We start from the raw sequence: 16,113 nt of genomic DNA on the forward strand, positions 1-16,113 counted from the left end.
CCGGCACTGATTCTAACCGCAGTTCGCATAGCCATCGAAATCTGACTTGAGGACTATTAAGAACAATCCGTTACACCGAGACGATTACATCGATCAGTGAAAGTGAAATATTATGTCAGTTTGTATCAGAAAGAAATCTGCGAAGAATTTCTTCTGTTCAGTCATTGCGAATTCTAAATCAATGTCATTACCAATAGACGCCCCACTGTGTTTAAAGAGTAGGCGCGATTTTTTTTTTTACCACTGGATTTAAATTTCATTGGTCATACCATAGTAGTTTTAGATGGCACGAGCTACGCCGAATACTTTTGTTTTACTTACTTTTAGCTATTTCTTGTGTTCCCAATTATTCTTCACCAAAGACGTAAGGTAAAACCGTGTATTATTTTACAGAGTACTGACAATTATAACGCAAGTAAGCAACAACATTTTGTGACACTATTTAATTGCAAAGTATTTACCAATGGGTACAAGAAATTTCTTGTACATCTACTCGTATATGGGTAATCAAGTCTTTCCTTCCCAAACAAGGTAGGTGGGTTATGCACAACCAGCACAACTTCTTTCGCAACCCATTACTGGGTTTTATAGTCAAGACTAGGTCGGCAATCCAGACTTTAAAAAAATTACAACTTGAAACGGGTCAATGCATGAATGCACCAAGACCGGTCTGCCCACGGGCTGAGTCATCCAGTGTGATGTAAGATGTAACCAAAAGGTCGGCGTTGATCGTGTGAAGCAAGATCAGTGCTTGATTGTTAAGATAATTCATGTATATAAAATAAGGACATGCACATGATGTTTTGAAATGATCAATCAATGAACAAAGCCAGGAAGAATGAGCTTCGTGCGAGCGAGCTAGAATCAATTTCACCTTTAAAATTCTGCAGAAAAAAATGCAAAGGCAAAGGCTGAAGTGTAAACTAAAAACGTAGGTAGGCATGCGAGTTGTTAGAAGCTCAACGCTTTGTGAAGTCAGTCTATCAGGTAGAACCGTTTACTACTTTCGTTGCTTCTAACACTTGCGTTTGTACACATACTCTAGTTACCGAAGGTCGGTAGAGCAGAAGGAGCTTTTATTTCCTGTCTGATGTGTCTGGACGTAGGTATACAAAAGAGTTCTTGCCCTATGGCGGTCTTCCCAATATTGATCTTAGTGTTTTAGGCAATACCGTAAAGCACATAAAAACAAAATCTTATGTTAAGTGTCAAGAAATAATGGCTAAAAGCCTACGGCATTTTATTTTGGCATTAGAAGCGGTATTAACGGTTGTTTTATTTGGCCAAACGACGCGTGTTTGATTTATGTGAGGACGGAACATGGATATCAAACAACGTTTATTTTTAGGTCAGCGAGAACTATTCGTATCTATTATACTTTAGACGTTGGAACTCTGCATCGCCTGCTTTCAGCTAGATGTTCATTCATTATCAACTTATCAGTTTTGAATCTCATGGTCGCTTTCTACCGGTGACATAGAGATTTCTCTGGTATTCCATTCTTTAATAAAGTAACTACTGTTCGAGCGACAATATTTAGAAGAACTTCGATTTTCAATGTTGGTATGCACAGACAGAGGTATTTACCTCCATAGGAAGCTCTTGCGAACGAAACGATGTGGAATGACAGACTCGGAGTTGCAGATAAGCTACGGTGCAAAAATCTTTCTTCTTAGCGTTTATCCCGGTTGCGTTCTCAGCTGCTGCTTCGGAGCCCTGAGGGCCTAGGTAATGTCAACATCGAAACACGTAATCTGCCTCTATCGCTCTTACATATTCGAGCGATAGATTTCGTGTTTAGCGGTAGGGCTTCAGGGTCTTCTATCAGGGGCTTTTTTTTCCACTTGGCACGGTCATCGACATCTTCTTTTGTGAGACCTTTGGCGAGCATGTCAACTCTCGGGTAAACTATTCTAATAATTGATTGCCCTATGGGGCTGTCCATAAATTACGTCATCAAAATTTGACGATTTTTGACCCCCCCCCCCCCACCCCTAAAATCATCTAAAAATTATGCTTCGAATGACCCCGTTTCCTCCTACATCATGCTACCGTCATCCGATTTCCAGACGCACCCCCCCCCCCCCTAATTTTAAATGACGTAATTTATGAATAGCCCCTATGTTAACATTAATTGATGCAATTTCCAATATTTCAATAAACGTTATGCGATGAAAGTAACCAATGTTTATGATTCAGTATTCCGCAGTCGCAGCCAATTATGTACAATAACTGTGTAAAAATAATTACTTAATTTTCTTACGCACTGACTTTCTACTGTTTATATTCTCGTAACATCTTAAAAGTTCAGATGTAGGTAGAATAGATAGAGAGGTATGTATAATTAGATGCTATTCAATAAATTACCTCGGAAGAGTTTGATGGTATTGAATTATGTAGTTAAGTAGGTAAATGTTACGTGATGTGATTCAAGTTAGATCAGATCTGCTATATTTACATGCAGCAATGTACCTACTTAGTTGCATAAGATCTCCATTAAATAATTAAGATGATAAATATATCGTATGATGACCTACGACTACGTATTCAAGAAAGTTAAAATATCAGTAAGTTGTATAGACTTTTCATTTTAATTCATACACATTGATCGTCAGTTTTGTGACAATAATTGTCATTGTCTTGACCGCAAACAAGCCTCCATCCTTTTATACTAACAAACATTGCTAACTAGCATCAAAACCTTTGAGCATAGTCAGCAACAATAGTATTCCGCCAAAAGTACAAAAATAGATACCTAATGTTGTATTTAGAACAATTAGACTGTTACATACACTTTAAACCGCGAACCGTAGAGATACATCTCTATTTGGAAAAGTATACCAAGGTGTCAGATACTTTGGGCACGTGTTTCATTCGCCATTTTTTTTGGGTTGGCATTTACAGTCAGCACGGTACGTGCCAACCCTATAGTTTCAATCACAACACCCAAAACAAATACGGCAACAGGTCGTAAAGAACAGCCGTTAGAATAAATAGCCGGTCGTTAAGACCAAATTATTGCACAGTGACAGATGGCGGACAATGCACATGTAAGGCTGGGTGAGTCACGTGCAAGTGACCGGTCAGCGGAGGCGCCGCGTCTGCGCATACGGCCGTTGACCGCGTCTATGTGTCTCTGGGTCATCTCTATACTATTAGGCCAATTCAAACTTATACCTGACATCAAAACGATTTCTAAATGATGTCATTTTACTCTCATTCGCCTGTCAGGGTGACCACTATTTACTACAACCAAAATTCCCTGACTTTTCCCGGTTTTCCAGGCGTATTTTCAAGTTTTTCCCTGACCATAATCTTAAATGTAATAAATATAAAATATATAATTGGAATACATTTTTCAGTTTTTGCAGAATTTTCTGCGAGCAAATTACAATTTATAAATACAATGAAATAATACAAAAACGGAAATAATAAGTAGTAGTATCTGAATAGCTCAGTTGGTAAGAGCGAAAGCATAGTTAGACGGAAGTTCACATCCTACGTCAGGTGACGTCTTTGTACTGTTTCATTGTATTTATAAATTGTAATTTGCTATCAGACAGTTCTTACAGTTACCCAATAATTGATTTAATTTTTGACCATTTTTGTTAAAAGCTGTACAGGAAAAACCAATTGAAACAGTAGGTACCTCTGACTACTGAATTTATTGGATATTAAATGTATCATATAATATAATCCAGCGAGAAATACTAAAGGGAACGATTTATACGGGCCTTAATCGTATTTGGTATTACTAAGAATAGTAAGTAGTAGACTTCAAAATTTTGCGTATTATGGTACAAAAGCGACGAATTGAGAAACCCCATTTTTTAAGTCGGTTAAAAATCTTGGGTATAACTGAAACAAAACTACTTAGTGATCAGTGATCATGTTTATTATATATTTGAAAAAATAATAACAAAATCTATTGCAACTTGGTAATCTGTTTTTCCAATAACGCAGCTTCTTTGGCAGCCCCTTCGAGAATTTTTGCCTTTTTGCTTCTAGTTCTCTGACCATTTCCTCCGTTTTTCTTTTTTCTGCTCTGATTTTCGCCTCTGAACTTAAATTTTCCTTCTTTTTGTGTAGCTCCTCCGTGTACAAGGAGTGAGCATTACGAGCCGCGTGTGGATATTTTTTTTTTAATATTTATTTTGTCTATACCGCCGTGGTAGAGTCAGACCAAGAAAAGTCTGCAGCAGACTTGATAGCCCACGCAGTGCAAGTGTTATTTTAAACGTCAAACTTCTATGAAACTATGACGTATAAATAACACTTAGGTACACTGCGTGGGCTATCAAATGCGCTGCCGACTTTTCTTGGTCCGACTCTAGGATATAGCGTCATAAAACTCATAAATATCTCCTTATTGATGGAAAAGCCATTAAGCCACGCTCACTATAAGCGTTTCCGTGGGATAACACCATGACCATTTTTATTAAAGTTTGTAAGTCTTTATTTTCCTTTTTTTATCAAACCGAGCCAAACATCATCCAGGTGGCCGATTTTTGAATTTCGACCACTCGATTTCGTGTATTTCATTAAATAATATCTCCACTACTAGGCATTTAAATTCTACCAATAGAATTGAAATCGAGTGGTCAATACCAATAGATTCCAAATTTCGATCGCTCGTATTTCAAAAATTAGCATTTCGCCGTTTTCCACCGAGTTTCGAGTGACGAAATCAAGCGACCGAAATTCAAAAATCGGCCCCCAGTCGGTGACCATCCTTAATGGAAAATTGTTTCATAGATTTTTTAAATTCAGGTGATTTACAAATATCATTGCAGACACTTTTGGCGTTATGTGCTTCATATCCTGAAAGCCGGTTATTTTTGACAAATATGTCCAACACTTTATCGAGCTTCTCTCGTCGGAATTTTGCATTGACTGCGATTGCGGGATCGAAACAAGATATTCCCTTAGTCAAAGCATACGAAATAACTTTAGTGGCGCGATCAACAACGCTAAAGTTCTCGAGCCAACGTACGTACAGTCAGCAGCAGAAGTTGATAAGCGGGCAAGGTGTTCAAAATTACCTTGACGCGCTCTTATTCTCTTAACAATAAAGTCGCGTCAAGATCATTTTGAACACCTCGCCCGCTTATCAACTTCTGCTGGTGACTGTATCTACTGCACAAAATTTTAATGGGAATGTACTCGAGCCTGAAAACCTTGTATAGTCTTCACGTCGCGCGGGGCTATAGCAGAATAGGTAGTATAGAGAACGTAAAAACGCTACAAACAACCTTCCATCCCGAGGCTTTCAGTGATTTTTTAAACGCATTGTTGAGATTATGAAGTCCACAACTCCCCATGTTGAGCAGAATTGGGTCACCTGCTTCGCCCTCATTTTTGAGTTTGGACTTTAGGTCTTTGCAATTTTTTTTTATTTACATTAGGGCCATCCATCGAAACCTGCAATGTTTTTTTTTTGTGACAATGCCATCAGTCGTGGCAAGAAAAGCCTTCAACAAATCAGCAGCAGTTGCGTGCCCCAAACTGAGCAGTAATATCTACTTCGGGGACTTTGTTTTTATCATTGTCCCAATAACGGAAAAAGATGTCCATCTGCCCTTTCTGAGCAACTTTATTAAGGGATTCGTCAAAGCCAATGGTAACGACATCACAATCAGAACATTCTTCTTTTAATTATCGAAAAAAATATGGCGTCCGTATACAACAGTGTAGGCTATTTTTGTTATTTGCAAGCGCATTTTTTTTGCGATATCTGAGTCCGGAATCATCAGAGGAAAGAGATCCACGGCTTGTCCATCGCCCCTTTGTTAGCTATGACTTAGTACTTGATACAGACACCAAATGATTTCAGCCTTCGTCCTTAATCAGCATTGTCATTAAACACGTTTTTCTTTAATATTAGTGTGATGTGATAGCGTGATCGCATTTACCTACTATAGTAGATATTTAATGTTTGGAGATGGTAAAATTAATAATTTGTTTTTTTTTTATTATGTAGGTACAGTCGACGTCTAAGATATGTTTACACTTTTGCACCTTATACTCCTTTGAAATAAGGCGAAAAATGTAAAGATATCTTTGACGTCGACTGTACATACAGAGACAATTTTTATTCCCTGACCTCCATTAAATTTCCCTGACAATTCCCTGACTTTTCCATGACTAGCGAAATTCCCTGACTTTTCCCGGTTTTCCCGGTTTTCCAGAAAGTGGCCACCCTGGCCTGTGCGTCTCGCTCGCGCTAATACATGTACGGATAAGTCCGAGCGAATGATAACTAAATGACATAGAAATAGTTTTGATGTGAAGTGCACGGTCGAATTCGCCTCTTACATTGTGGACTGTGTGCTCGATCGTAGAGATTGACCTTTGACATCTGTAACAACTATGCTCTATCGATGATCAAGTGGCATTATGCTCCACAGTGCCACCCGCCTTGGTGCTGATCACATTATTTAAGATGTCAAATTGTATAATAATGTTGGTCCAAGAAAGTTCACATTTATCGCTTTTAGTTCCGCTATGCACTTCGCATATAGCCAATTAGGCGATGCACTTGCTAAGCGTAATACCTGGAACTAGCGAATTAGTCACGCAATTTTTTTTTATGTTTATAATTTATAATACACCTACCTATGCATGCATGTCTAAGGTACTGCACAATTGTCAGTTGTTATACCCGATCGTGTTCAATGGTCATCTAAAAAGCCGCTAAACTGCAGTTTTGATTTAATATTTAAGCCAACTTATAAAGACGTGGAAAACTTAGAAACTTTTCGTTACCTACTTAAAACTTCAAAAGTGTGTCTTGATGAATGGCGATGGGTGCTGGGAATCAGACGAGAAGACGGTAAGTGATTGGTGTAGAGTATGTAGTTAAGAGAATGCGTGAAAGTGGGTTATATATAAGTATTGTAAGTAATCTTTTATGGCATGATAGCGGGATAATATGTTAAGACAAAAACATTTACAATGTAAATGCAAACTCAGCATCTAGCAACGATAAAATAAAATGTGTTTGTTAATTTTTACTTAAAATCTTCAAAATAAGAAAAGGAAAAATAATGTCATATAGTTTAAGGTAAAGAAGAATCAAGATTAAGGAAATAATAAAAGAATAAAACAAATTTAAAATAGAAGCAGCCAACAATTTAAAATTTAACACTCTTCAAACAACCAAGAAATATTGCGTCATGCATCTAAATCATACATTAGAAGTAAGAACTAGGGCAGATATAAAGTGTTGTAGAAAACACGACGGCAGTAAATTGTGTGAAGTTAAAAATACTTTCCCAGTATTATTAGTATGGCCTCCTTCCCCGCGATAAACAGTGGACCGGCATTGTATTCTGACTCATGATCCGTACACCGTGTTTAGAATTAGATAATTGTTATTATACGTATATAGTGTGACATTAAAAATGTAACAGTCAAAAGTACCTAATTAAAACTTCACTTTAAGAAAATTACTTAAATGAAATATCTGCAAGTAGGGTATAATTGATCTCTTGCGTGCCATCGAACTAGATACGATAGATAATTGTAATTAATTCTCAATCAGTGACTTAAGAATCTTCAGATATGTATTTCATCTTAAACAGCAACACTCGAGCACAATAAAATAAACACGCGTTCCTTTGTTTTGAAACTTCGATACAAAATTATCCGTTTTCATTGCTCTTTAATGTGACAATAATATTAAGACTGCAAAACGCAGAACTCAACCCGTTGCGATATTTACCAAAGGAGTCAAATATAACTTGTAGGAGACAGATGACAAAGGAACACAAACTGCAACAGTAAGAATCATTTGAAAACAAAGACACCAACTATGCTGTTTTCTGCAGATGAGCGGTGAACGACCTAGCATCACGGGCAATGAGTCCGTGAGCACTAATTACCCACTCTCACTGTTACCCAACCCGTAGGTCAAGAACGTGATTTCAGACTAAAAACTAATATAACAGTGAAAGCACTTAATTCTAATGGATAAGAGAAAGGTATTTGTTGCAATGAAATTTTATAACATGAAAGTGGAGCTGCATTTAATTCAAATGTCGATATAAATATTGTCTTTACTAACTAACACTGTACATGAACGCATGTACGTATTGGAAGTAGACAATGATTTATTGGATGTCAAATTCGAACCATTGTCAGTAGTGTCTACCTACATTTGAAACAATATGTAGATGAGAAGATAAGGCCATCCATAATCAATGTAGAGTATCTACAAGAGCGTGATAAGAGGATAATAATTTATCTAAAACATTCTATGATTAATAGACATACTACGTGAATTAGAAAGCACGAATGTACAATACAATAGGCTAGGCATAATTGAATCAAAGAAGCAAATAACAGCGTGTTTTGCTTAGCAGTGGGAAGCAAATACGAGTAAGTACATTAAATTAACATAGGTCATCCTTATTACTGGTTGTATTATGGATGATCTTGACACTACTATTTACTTTTAAAATAAATGTAGATAATATCGATATCTAACTGACCTACTGACATTTCAAACCAATTTAAATAAATCATAATATGCTCGGGAGTCGAAGTTATAACACATGACGCAATAAAATCAGAGCGGATAAATTAACTAACGCCACCATTGACTGCAGTTTACAACTTCTGCTCCGCTGTGGGCTAAATATAGACCCCCACAAATGCACCATTCACGAAACTTCACACGATACTGTAATGTGATGCTGACTGTAGTCTCAGTTGGGAAGTACACAGAGACAGAGATTTACGGACTTCGTAGAACTAGTTCTACTTCATCAAAATATTAGTTAGTAGTTTAATGTGTTTTAGATTAAATTAACGCATTCACTGCCAGGGGGTGTGGCCTAGGATCAAACTGGTATGACGGTAAACGCATACATGCGTTGCTGGCAGTGAATGTGTTAGACAGAGTACAACTACTTAGTTGACGGTGTATTAGTAAGGATCTGTTTATTTAATGTGCGTCTGTGCTTCAGTTCAACCAGTCAGATGTATTTTGCGTTGAAGTTAATATACCTACTTAATTAGTATTTAGTCGCAATAGAAAACATATATTATAAGTACACATCGGTAACTCGTGGCATTTAGGTAGCACTTAAAATATTAGTTTAATTAATTCCTTTTTTTTGTGGTTTCTTTTTCTCAACTCGTATAGGAAGAACATTGTCACATCACTAGTCTGTTAGAAACTGTCAAGTGCCACGAGTTACCGATGTGTGCTCATCACTAATCTTTTAAGTGCTACCTAAATGCCACGAGTTACCGATGTGTAATTATAAGGAAACAGATTTGTCAAAAAATTACAATATTGAAGATATCAATAATTATTATTTACCTTTTTTTTTAATTTACCTGAGAACCTCGTATCGAAATACGTAAGATCTACCCTCGAATCTTTCCGGCATCCTATTTTCATTTTATGGATATATGGCATTTATAGTCACTCTAAATCCAGTACGAGGTTACCTAAATATAACGGTCTGCAAAGTGCATTCTCCTAACTTCCCCCATTACCCATTACCGGCGTGGTCTCCGTGGTAGTCCGTGGAGCGTGTTTTAAACTGCTTCACTCGGAAAGGTGAATCGTGTGTTGTAGTTTAACGCGAGTTGGAAGCACCAGTTTTCTGTAGATGTCTGCTTATACTGAAATATCGTTAGTGTTTCGTGGATTTCAGATACATTGGTAATGGCTGAAACTTTTGGAAGTTTAAAAACTTGTTTAAAATAACTATAATTTTCCAAGTGCGTAGTATTCTACACGAGCGTCATTATCATATCAGCCGAAAGATGTCCACTACGAGACGCCTCACCCTTCGCCGGGTCTTTAGCAGTATCTGTCGAAACCATGACAAAATTGTTAGCCGTTTTTCACATAAATTGAAGCTGTTTTAGACCCTGGGTAGATTAGCTATTGCTTTTTGTTATGCCATAGAAGCTAACATTGTACAGCGAGCTGCTAAAGTACATATCCACTTTATGAATGAATTTCGTTGCACTTTTGCAGCTATGTGTACTTGTGTACAATCATATAATCTGTGACATTAGTATTTGCAATAATAGTAGTCTAAATACCACATTAAAAAGTTGATTCAAATTTTCCAGTCACATACTTCATTCTGGTTCCGAACTGAGACCATCACCAATTCCTATGGTAAAAGGAGCAAGTGAAAGAGACCATCTTCAAGAATCTTCAAGATCTCGTAGGTTAGTAGAAAATAAACTAGGGTAGTGCCTAAGTGCGTTCTCTTGTCCCCTTCGTTACGCGGAAACAGGACATATCCGGGGACATTTTTAGACTTCCTCCACTTTACTTTCGTATATTGTATATGTTAGAATGTGTTATTTACTTTTTCTAATTAAAAATCGCACAATTAACGTTAGAAATGCAGCATAGGCGGGAGCATTAGCATAGATAATGACGCATTCACGCATAAAAAGTGCGTAATGTAATGCAGGCGTGACGACGGTGCTATTTATCGTGCACAGTGATTGACGTGCAATGACTTTGAGACAATGTTAATAACATAATATACCCTCTTACTAATTTTACTAGTGCTTCCAATTAGAAATCGGTCAATCCATCTGCTATACAGACAGTATAAGGATCTACTTTGGTGTAAAGTAACATAACAAACGTAATCATAACGGTACGGAAAGCCACTACCATAAAACAAAAGGCATCGGAGCCTGAAATAATAAACTACCAGCGGTTACTCCATGATAGTCTTCCACCCGTTCGTTCGTGCGAAACGATTTCTACGCATTCCTATAACTCGATTATTAATCGATCACTTTCATTTAGAAAAAAAAAACACTAATCGCATCACTAGTTTTGGGTTGTCACTGGCCGGTAGTACGATTGACGGTTACGATTTTTAAATTTCGAGTTCGGACCGGCGGCGGCACATGCGCTCGGGCCGCGCGTGAGAGATCGACTGGCGCGTGCGCCGTGCGTGGTGCAGCTCATTTGATAGGGATTCTGTTGCATATTAATTTCATCTCGGGTTCGTTTACTTCGCGAATCGAGATTGATTGTGACCGCAAATCGGTATATTGTTCCGTTGCGTCATAACCGCTGGGAAACCATATGATCGCGGAAACTGTGTGGCTTTTTCTATCATGTAATTGGAGGTGAAGAAATAAAATAGTGCGCTCTTAGTAGCCCTAACATAGGGATGATATTTTGTAGCCGACGCGCAGTACTTGATGTTTAATGATTATTAGACCTGAACTTGAATAGTATATGACATAGAAGTAGCATATTATATTGTTAACAGCAGGATGGTAGGCTCGTAACCATTCATACTAGATGCACAACGTGTAGCAGCAAAGGATGTCGTATTTTCCGCACAGGTGGCCAATGCAACAATGGCAATATTTATCAGACTGACTGACTTTCTTGCGATGTCAATCATAAATGAATGGTTAAGGTGGCGTTATTATATTATTTTAAGAACACACAGCTTCCCAGTTGCACCAATTGCCATCACGTCAGGATCTGATATGATGGGATTCTGAAGAAAACGAGGGAACTTTTTAATTATTACTTAGGTATACGCACACTATATACGCACTTATATACTTAGTTCTTATTATTTTTTAATAGTGATTTGGTGTGCACGTAGTTTGATCTCGTAAAGCACCATTTGGCGAGTGGGACTGCTGATGATAGTGATGATTGTTAGACTGTTTTGAGAAGTTCATTATAAATTGAAATAGACAACTTTGGGAACAAATCAAATTATTTTATCAAACATTTTGATTTGTTCCCAAAGTAGTTCATTAGGGTTCCGTACCCAAAGGGTAAAAATGGGACCCTATTACTAAGACTCCATTGTCCGTCTGTCTGTCATCAGGCTGGATCTCATGAACCGTGATAGCTAAACAGTTGATGATTTTCACAGATGATGAATTTCTGTTGCCGTTATAACAAATACGGAATAAAAAGTACGGAACCCTCGGTGGGCGAGTCCGACTCGCACTTGTCCGGTTTTTTAAAGTATGTAATTACAAAAACGTGACTACATAGGGGCTGTCCATAAATTACGTCATCGATTTTTGACGATTTTTGACCCCCCCCCCCTATAATCATCCAAAAATCATGCTTCAAATGACCCCATTTCCTCCTACTTCATGCTACCGTCATCCGATGCCCAGACCCCCCCCCCCCTAAATTGAAATGACGTAATTTATGAATAGCCCCATACGAACATGCCGATGATTCACAAGAACGTTAAATTAACAAAAAAATGTGTAAGTAGTACGGAGAATAACGACTGGTAAAACAATATGAATATTATGACTAACGCCGGAATAAGAACACTTGTTTGTTTCGGGTTTCAAAAACATCCAGTTCGGGTTACTTTACTTCTTTTTGTAGAATAAGAGCGTGTGCAGTTTGGAATATCTCGTACGTTCAGCTACTTTTATTGCTGATTTAGAAACCAAAGATTCTAAAGTGTAAATTAAATCTGAATCTTACAGATGCATGCCGAAAAATCCAGAAACTAACAAGATTAATTTTGTAATATTGACACAAATTACAAAATTAATCACAAATACACAAATTACAAGATTGTATAAGCTACAGGTAAATAACAGTAAAACCTGATAAGAATAACAAATGATTTTCATTTATAAGATAAAAAACTATTACATAATATGTACTATTAAGTAATTTTGAATTATCACTGACAGTAATCTCAGATAAACATCAATTGCTAAAAAATAGTTCGGTCAACCAGCTTAGCAATACTCGAAGGCATTATCAGAGCATGGAGCCACGTAAGAAAGCGCATAACCAACACGTTTTACACATTACCATTAGAGCTATTCGAACTTTAAATATCGTGACTTGATTTGTTATATTAGACTCCGATCGCGCCTGTTTGCACCGATTTGACGTATCGCTTGGAATGAACGCTACACAATCGATATCTAAATAGAAATAGTGTTTGTTTTATTTTTCAAAACGTCCGGGTTCGATTCCCGAGCTGAGTACACTTTTTTTAAATATATGAATTGTTACTAAAATCGATGACATGGTTCCTAAGAAGAGATCGTCGTATGTCTTATAGTTTCAGATTTTCCCATACTGACCGACCTAAATGGGCCATCCTGTATACTGTGTGTATGGTGGTAGCTGGTGGTAGTGACCTGTTACCGAAATTAAAGTTCGAATCACGATAAGGACATTGTGTGTGTGATGAATTACGGATGTTTGGATTTATATTTTATTTATAATACTCATACTCATTTATTTATAATATAATTACATATTACACGTCAAAAATGGGAATTAAATTAGATAAATTAAGTATCAATTATTGTTATTATGTTACAATTACATTATTATTACAGTTTTGGGTTGGTATACCTATAATTATCGTCGCTTAGTACAATCCGGCCAATCACAAGAGCATTGAGCTTATTGTAAGTGTAGATATACTTAATTGTGATTCTCTTAATATTTATTATTATTAAAATCACCCATTCTTGATAATTGCAGTGTCTCTCCCCCACTCTCCACACCAGTAAAATCGCGAGGTCTGCGAGACGTGTCAATTTTGAATCATGTCAATAACACAAGTTGAGATTCTAATGATCAGAATCGCGCCCCATTAGTCGTGCAATGCACTGATCGATGACTATACATGGGCTTTAATGATTGCGAATGCATAATGATGCGTTGGAGTCCATGGAACCCGATTTTCTTTTCACACCACGTCGCGTCGGTCACATGTCATTTACGTTTAATGAATAATGGCTACTGTACCCCTAATGTAAATTTCATTCGATAGCGTGACATACGCGTTTGAGTTAAGTGTCATTTTGTATAGGATTTTGAGTTTCCAAAACCTGCCGCTTGGTGTGCTGTTCCAAATCTCATATACAAAAATAGACAACGCAAACGCTAGTCACGCTATCGAGTATCGTATGATATTTACACTAGGCCCACTAGGGGCTCAGATGTAACTAGTGATCCAAAAGACTCGAGCCTTTGGAGCTTTATTTTTTAGGGCTCGCCTCATCTCTTGACGCCTAAAAGGCTAAAAGCCTATTTAGCTCTTTAGCCCCCGAGCCTTGTTCTATTTAAGAGCCTAGACTCTTGGGGCTAATAACCTTATTAAGCCCCTAAAAAAAAGCCTATTTAGCTCTTTAGCCCCAAGCCTTAATAAGGTTATTAGCCCCAAGAGTCTAGGATCTTAAATAGAAATAGGCTCGGGGGCTAAAGAGCTAAATAGGCTTTTAGCCTTTTAGGCGTCAAGAAATGAGGCGAGCCCTAAAAAAAGAGCTAAAAGGCTCGAGTCCTTTGGATCACTAGATGTAACTAACTTTGGGGCGTGCAACTTTTTTCCTTAAACAGAATGTCTGTCTAGTGTTCTTTTTAATTCGTTTTTTGTTCCTAAATTCTGTCCGTTATAGACTCTGCTATTTGCCCTACATGCGGCTCTGTTTTCAGTTTTACTTCCAGCAGTAAGTTCCTAAATGGGCCTGTGAAAACTCACTTTCGAGTAACGACTGAGTGGCCTGCCTCGGGGATAGTTTCCTCGACTTTACCCAACAGATTAAGTTTTCAAGGGTTTTATAGGGTATTACAAATGTAGTCGTACTTGCCAAAATGATAAAACTCTTACTACATTTGTAAATGTATTAAAACATGCAAATGCTCCAATGCATTTGGCTAGTATAGCAGCAGACTCATACACTGAAAGGCACTTTACAAAATTAGTTGCACGAATAAAGAGAATGCTGGAAACTTTGGGATTCACTGAGCAATTTAAATAAGACCAATTTATTTTACGTCGCTAAATGGATCTCGTAGCTGATATTTTTTTCTGAATGCGTAAAAGGGTTCTTTTTAGTACCAAGTATCGCATATTTTGTAGAACAAGCTTTGGATTGGTGACAACCACGATAAAAAAAAGATAAACACACATGGAGAATACTGAAAATGAAAACCTTTTTGTTTTGTGATAAAGGTTATAGTAGGGTCGAGTGGGATAATCACGGACATTGGATAACTCCGGACACTAGAGTATCTAGAACGTCGTACACCCCTCCAAAGTTTAGTTATAAATAAAACGAGACTGATTACTACTTACGATTTGGCTTTTATTTGAATTTTCCCTTACATGTCCGCGATAACCCCTTCCTGGACAATGGCAAAGGTACAAAACAAACCTGCACTTACCTACGACTAAGTATGAGAGTTTCGTCCAAGTTTACAACATTCTAGTAGTTGGGCACCCTCCCGAAGCCACCAAATTTTGATAGGTATTTTTAATTTTTAGTTTTAGTTATTTTAATTGTAGTTAGTTTTATTTTAGTTTTATATTCCTGTTTATGTCTTTTAGTAATTTATATTAATAAAGTTACATTCTAGTAATTTGAACTAAAAATATCAATAAAAATCCTAGGTGCTAGAAAACGTACACTATGTTGCAATTGAGTGGTGTAGTATTTTTCAAATAAAATAGCGCGTATGAAGCGGTATATGGGTAGTTTTATTCGGTGTAAAACAACGGTGTATAATGATAAAATGCGGAATAAGACAGATGTGGAAGGACACGCTTGACTATATTTCACAATGGTATGGTATCGGATGTCGATGGATGCCACTGAGACGAGACACGCTCTGAATCCCGTGAGAGTTGGCGAATACATTACGTATGGATGTGGGACTGAAGATTGATCGAAGATGCGAGTTTCTGAAGACTTGTCTGCATTTACTGCAACATATGAGAAGAAATCTTACGGGTCGTCCTAATACATCGCGACTACGCGATTATCGCAAGTCCTGCGATTGTTAATTAGGCCTCCAATTCGAGTTCAATATGTTTGATTGCGCGTTCGCACGAGTAAAATTCGCGGGAATTCGCGATATTCGCGTTGTATTAGGACGACCGACCTCGTATAGCAGGGGTCTCCAAACTATTTTACCTGAGGGCCATATTGCGCCTCAGAAACTTTCGCGCGGGCCACCGTAGGTTTTTGCGCCGGGAGAGGGTGTCTGGTTGCTGCTGTTAGGAACAGTTCCACTCTCAATTAATGACCCCTGCCCTATAGTGTCTACGCTAAGTTGCGCCCCAAGTTTTACGTGGAGCATGGTGAATTGTC

The 16,113-nt window shown here is 37.6% G+C and overlaps 1 protein-coding gene across 1 annotated transcript in view; it reads right to left on the reverse strand.

Annotated features, from left to right (window-relative positions):
• The window catches only part of LOC134806126 (adenomatous polyposis coli homolog), a 52,957-nt gene extending 41,832 nt beyond the window's left edge, over positions 1–11,125 (reverse strand). Inside the window, exon 1 of the mRNA XM_063779409.1 lies at positions 10,698–11,125. The gene's annotated coding sequence lies outside the window, so the exon portion shown is untranslated. The remainder of the gene's footprint in view (positions 1–10,697) is intronic.
• Positions 11,126–16,113: the final 4,988 nt, after the last annotated feature.

The sequence above is a fragment of the Cydia splendana genome, chromosome 2, assembly GCF_910591565.1.
Source record: "Cydia splendana chromosome 2, ilCydSple1.2, whole genome shotgun sequence".
Taxonomy (NCBI): Eukaryota; Metazoa; Arthropoda; class Insecta; order Lepidoptera; family Tortricidae; genus Cydia; species Cydia splendana.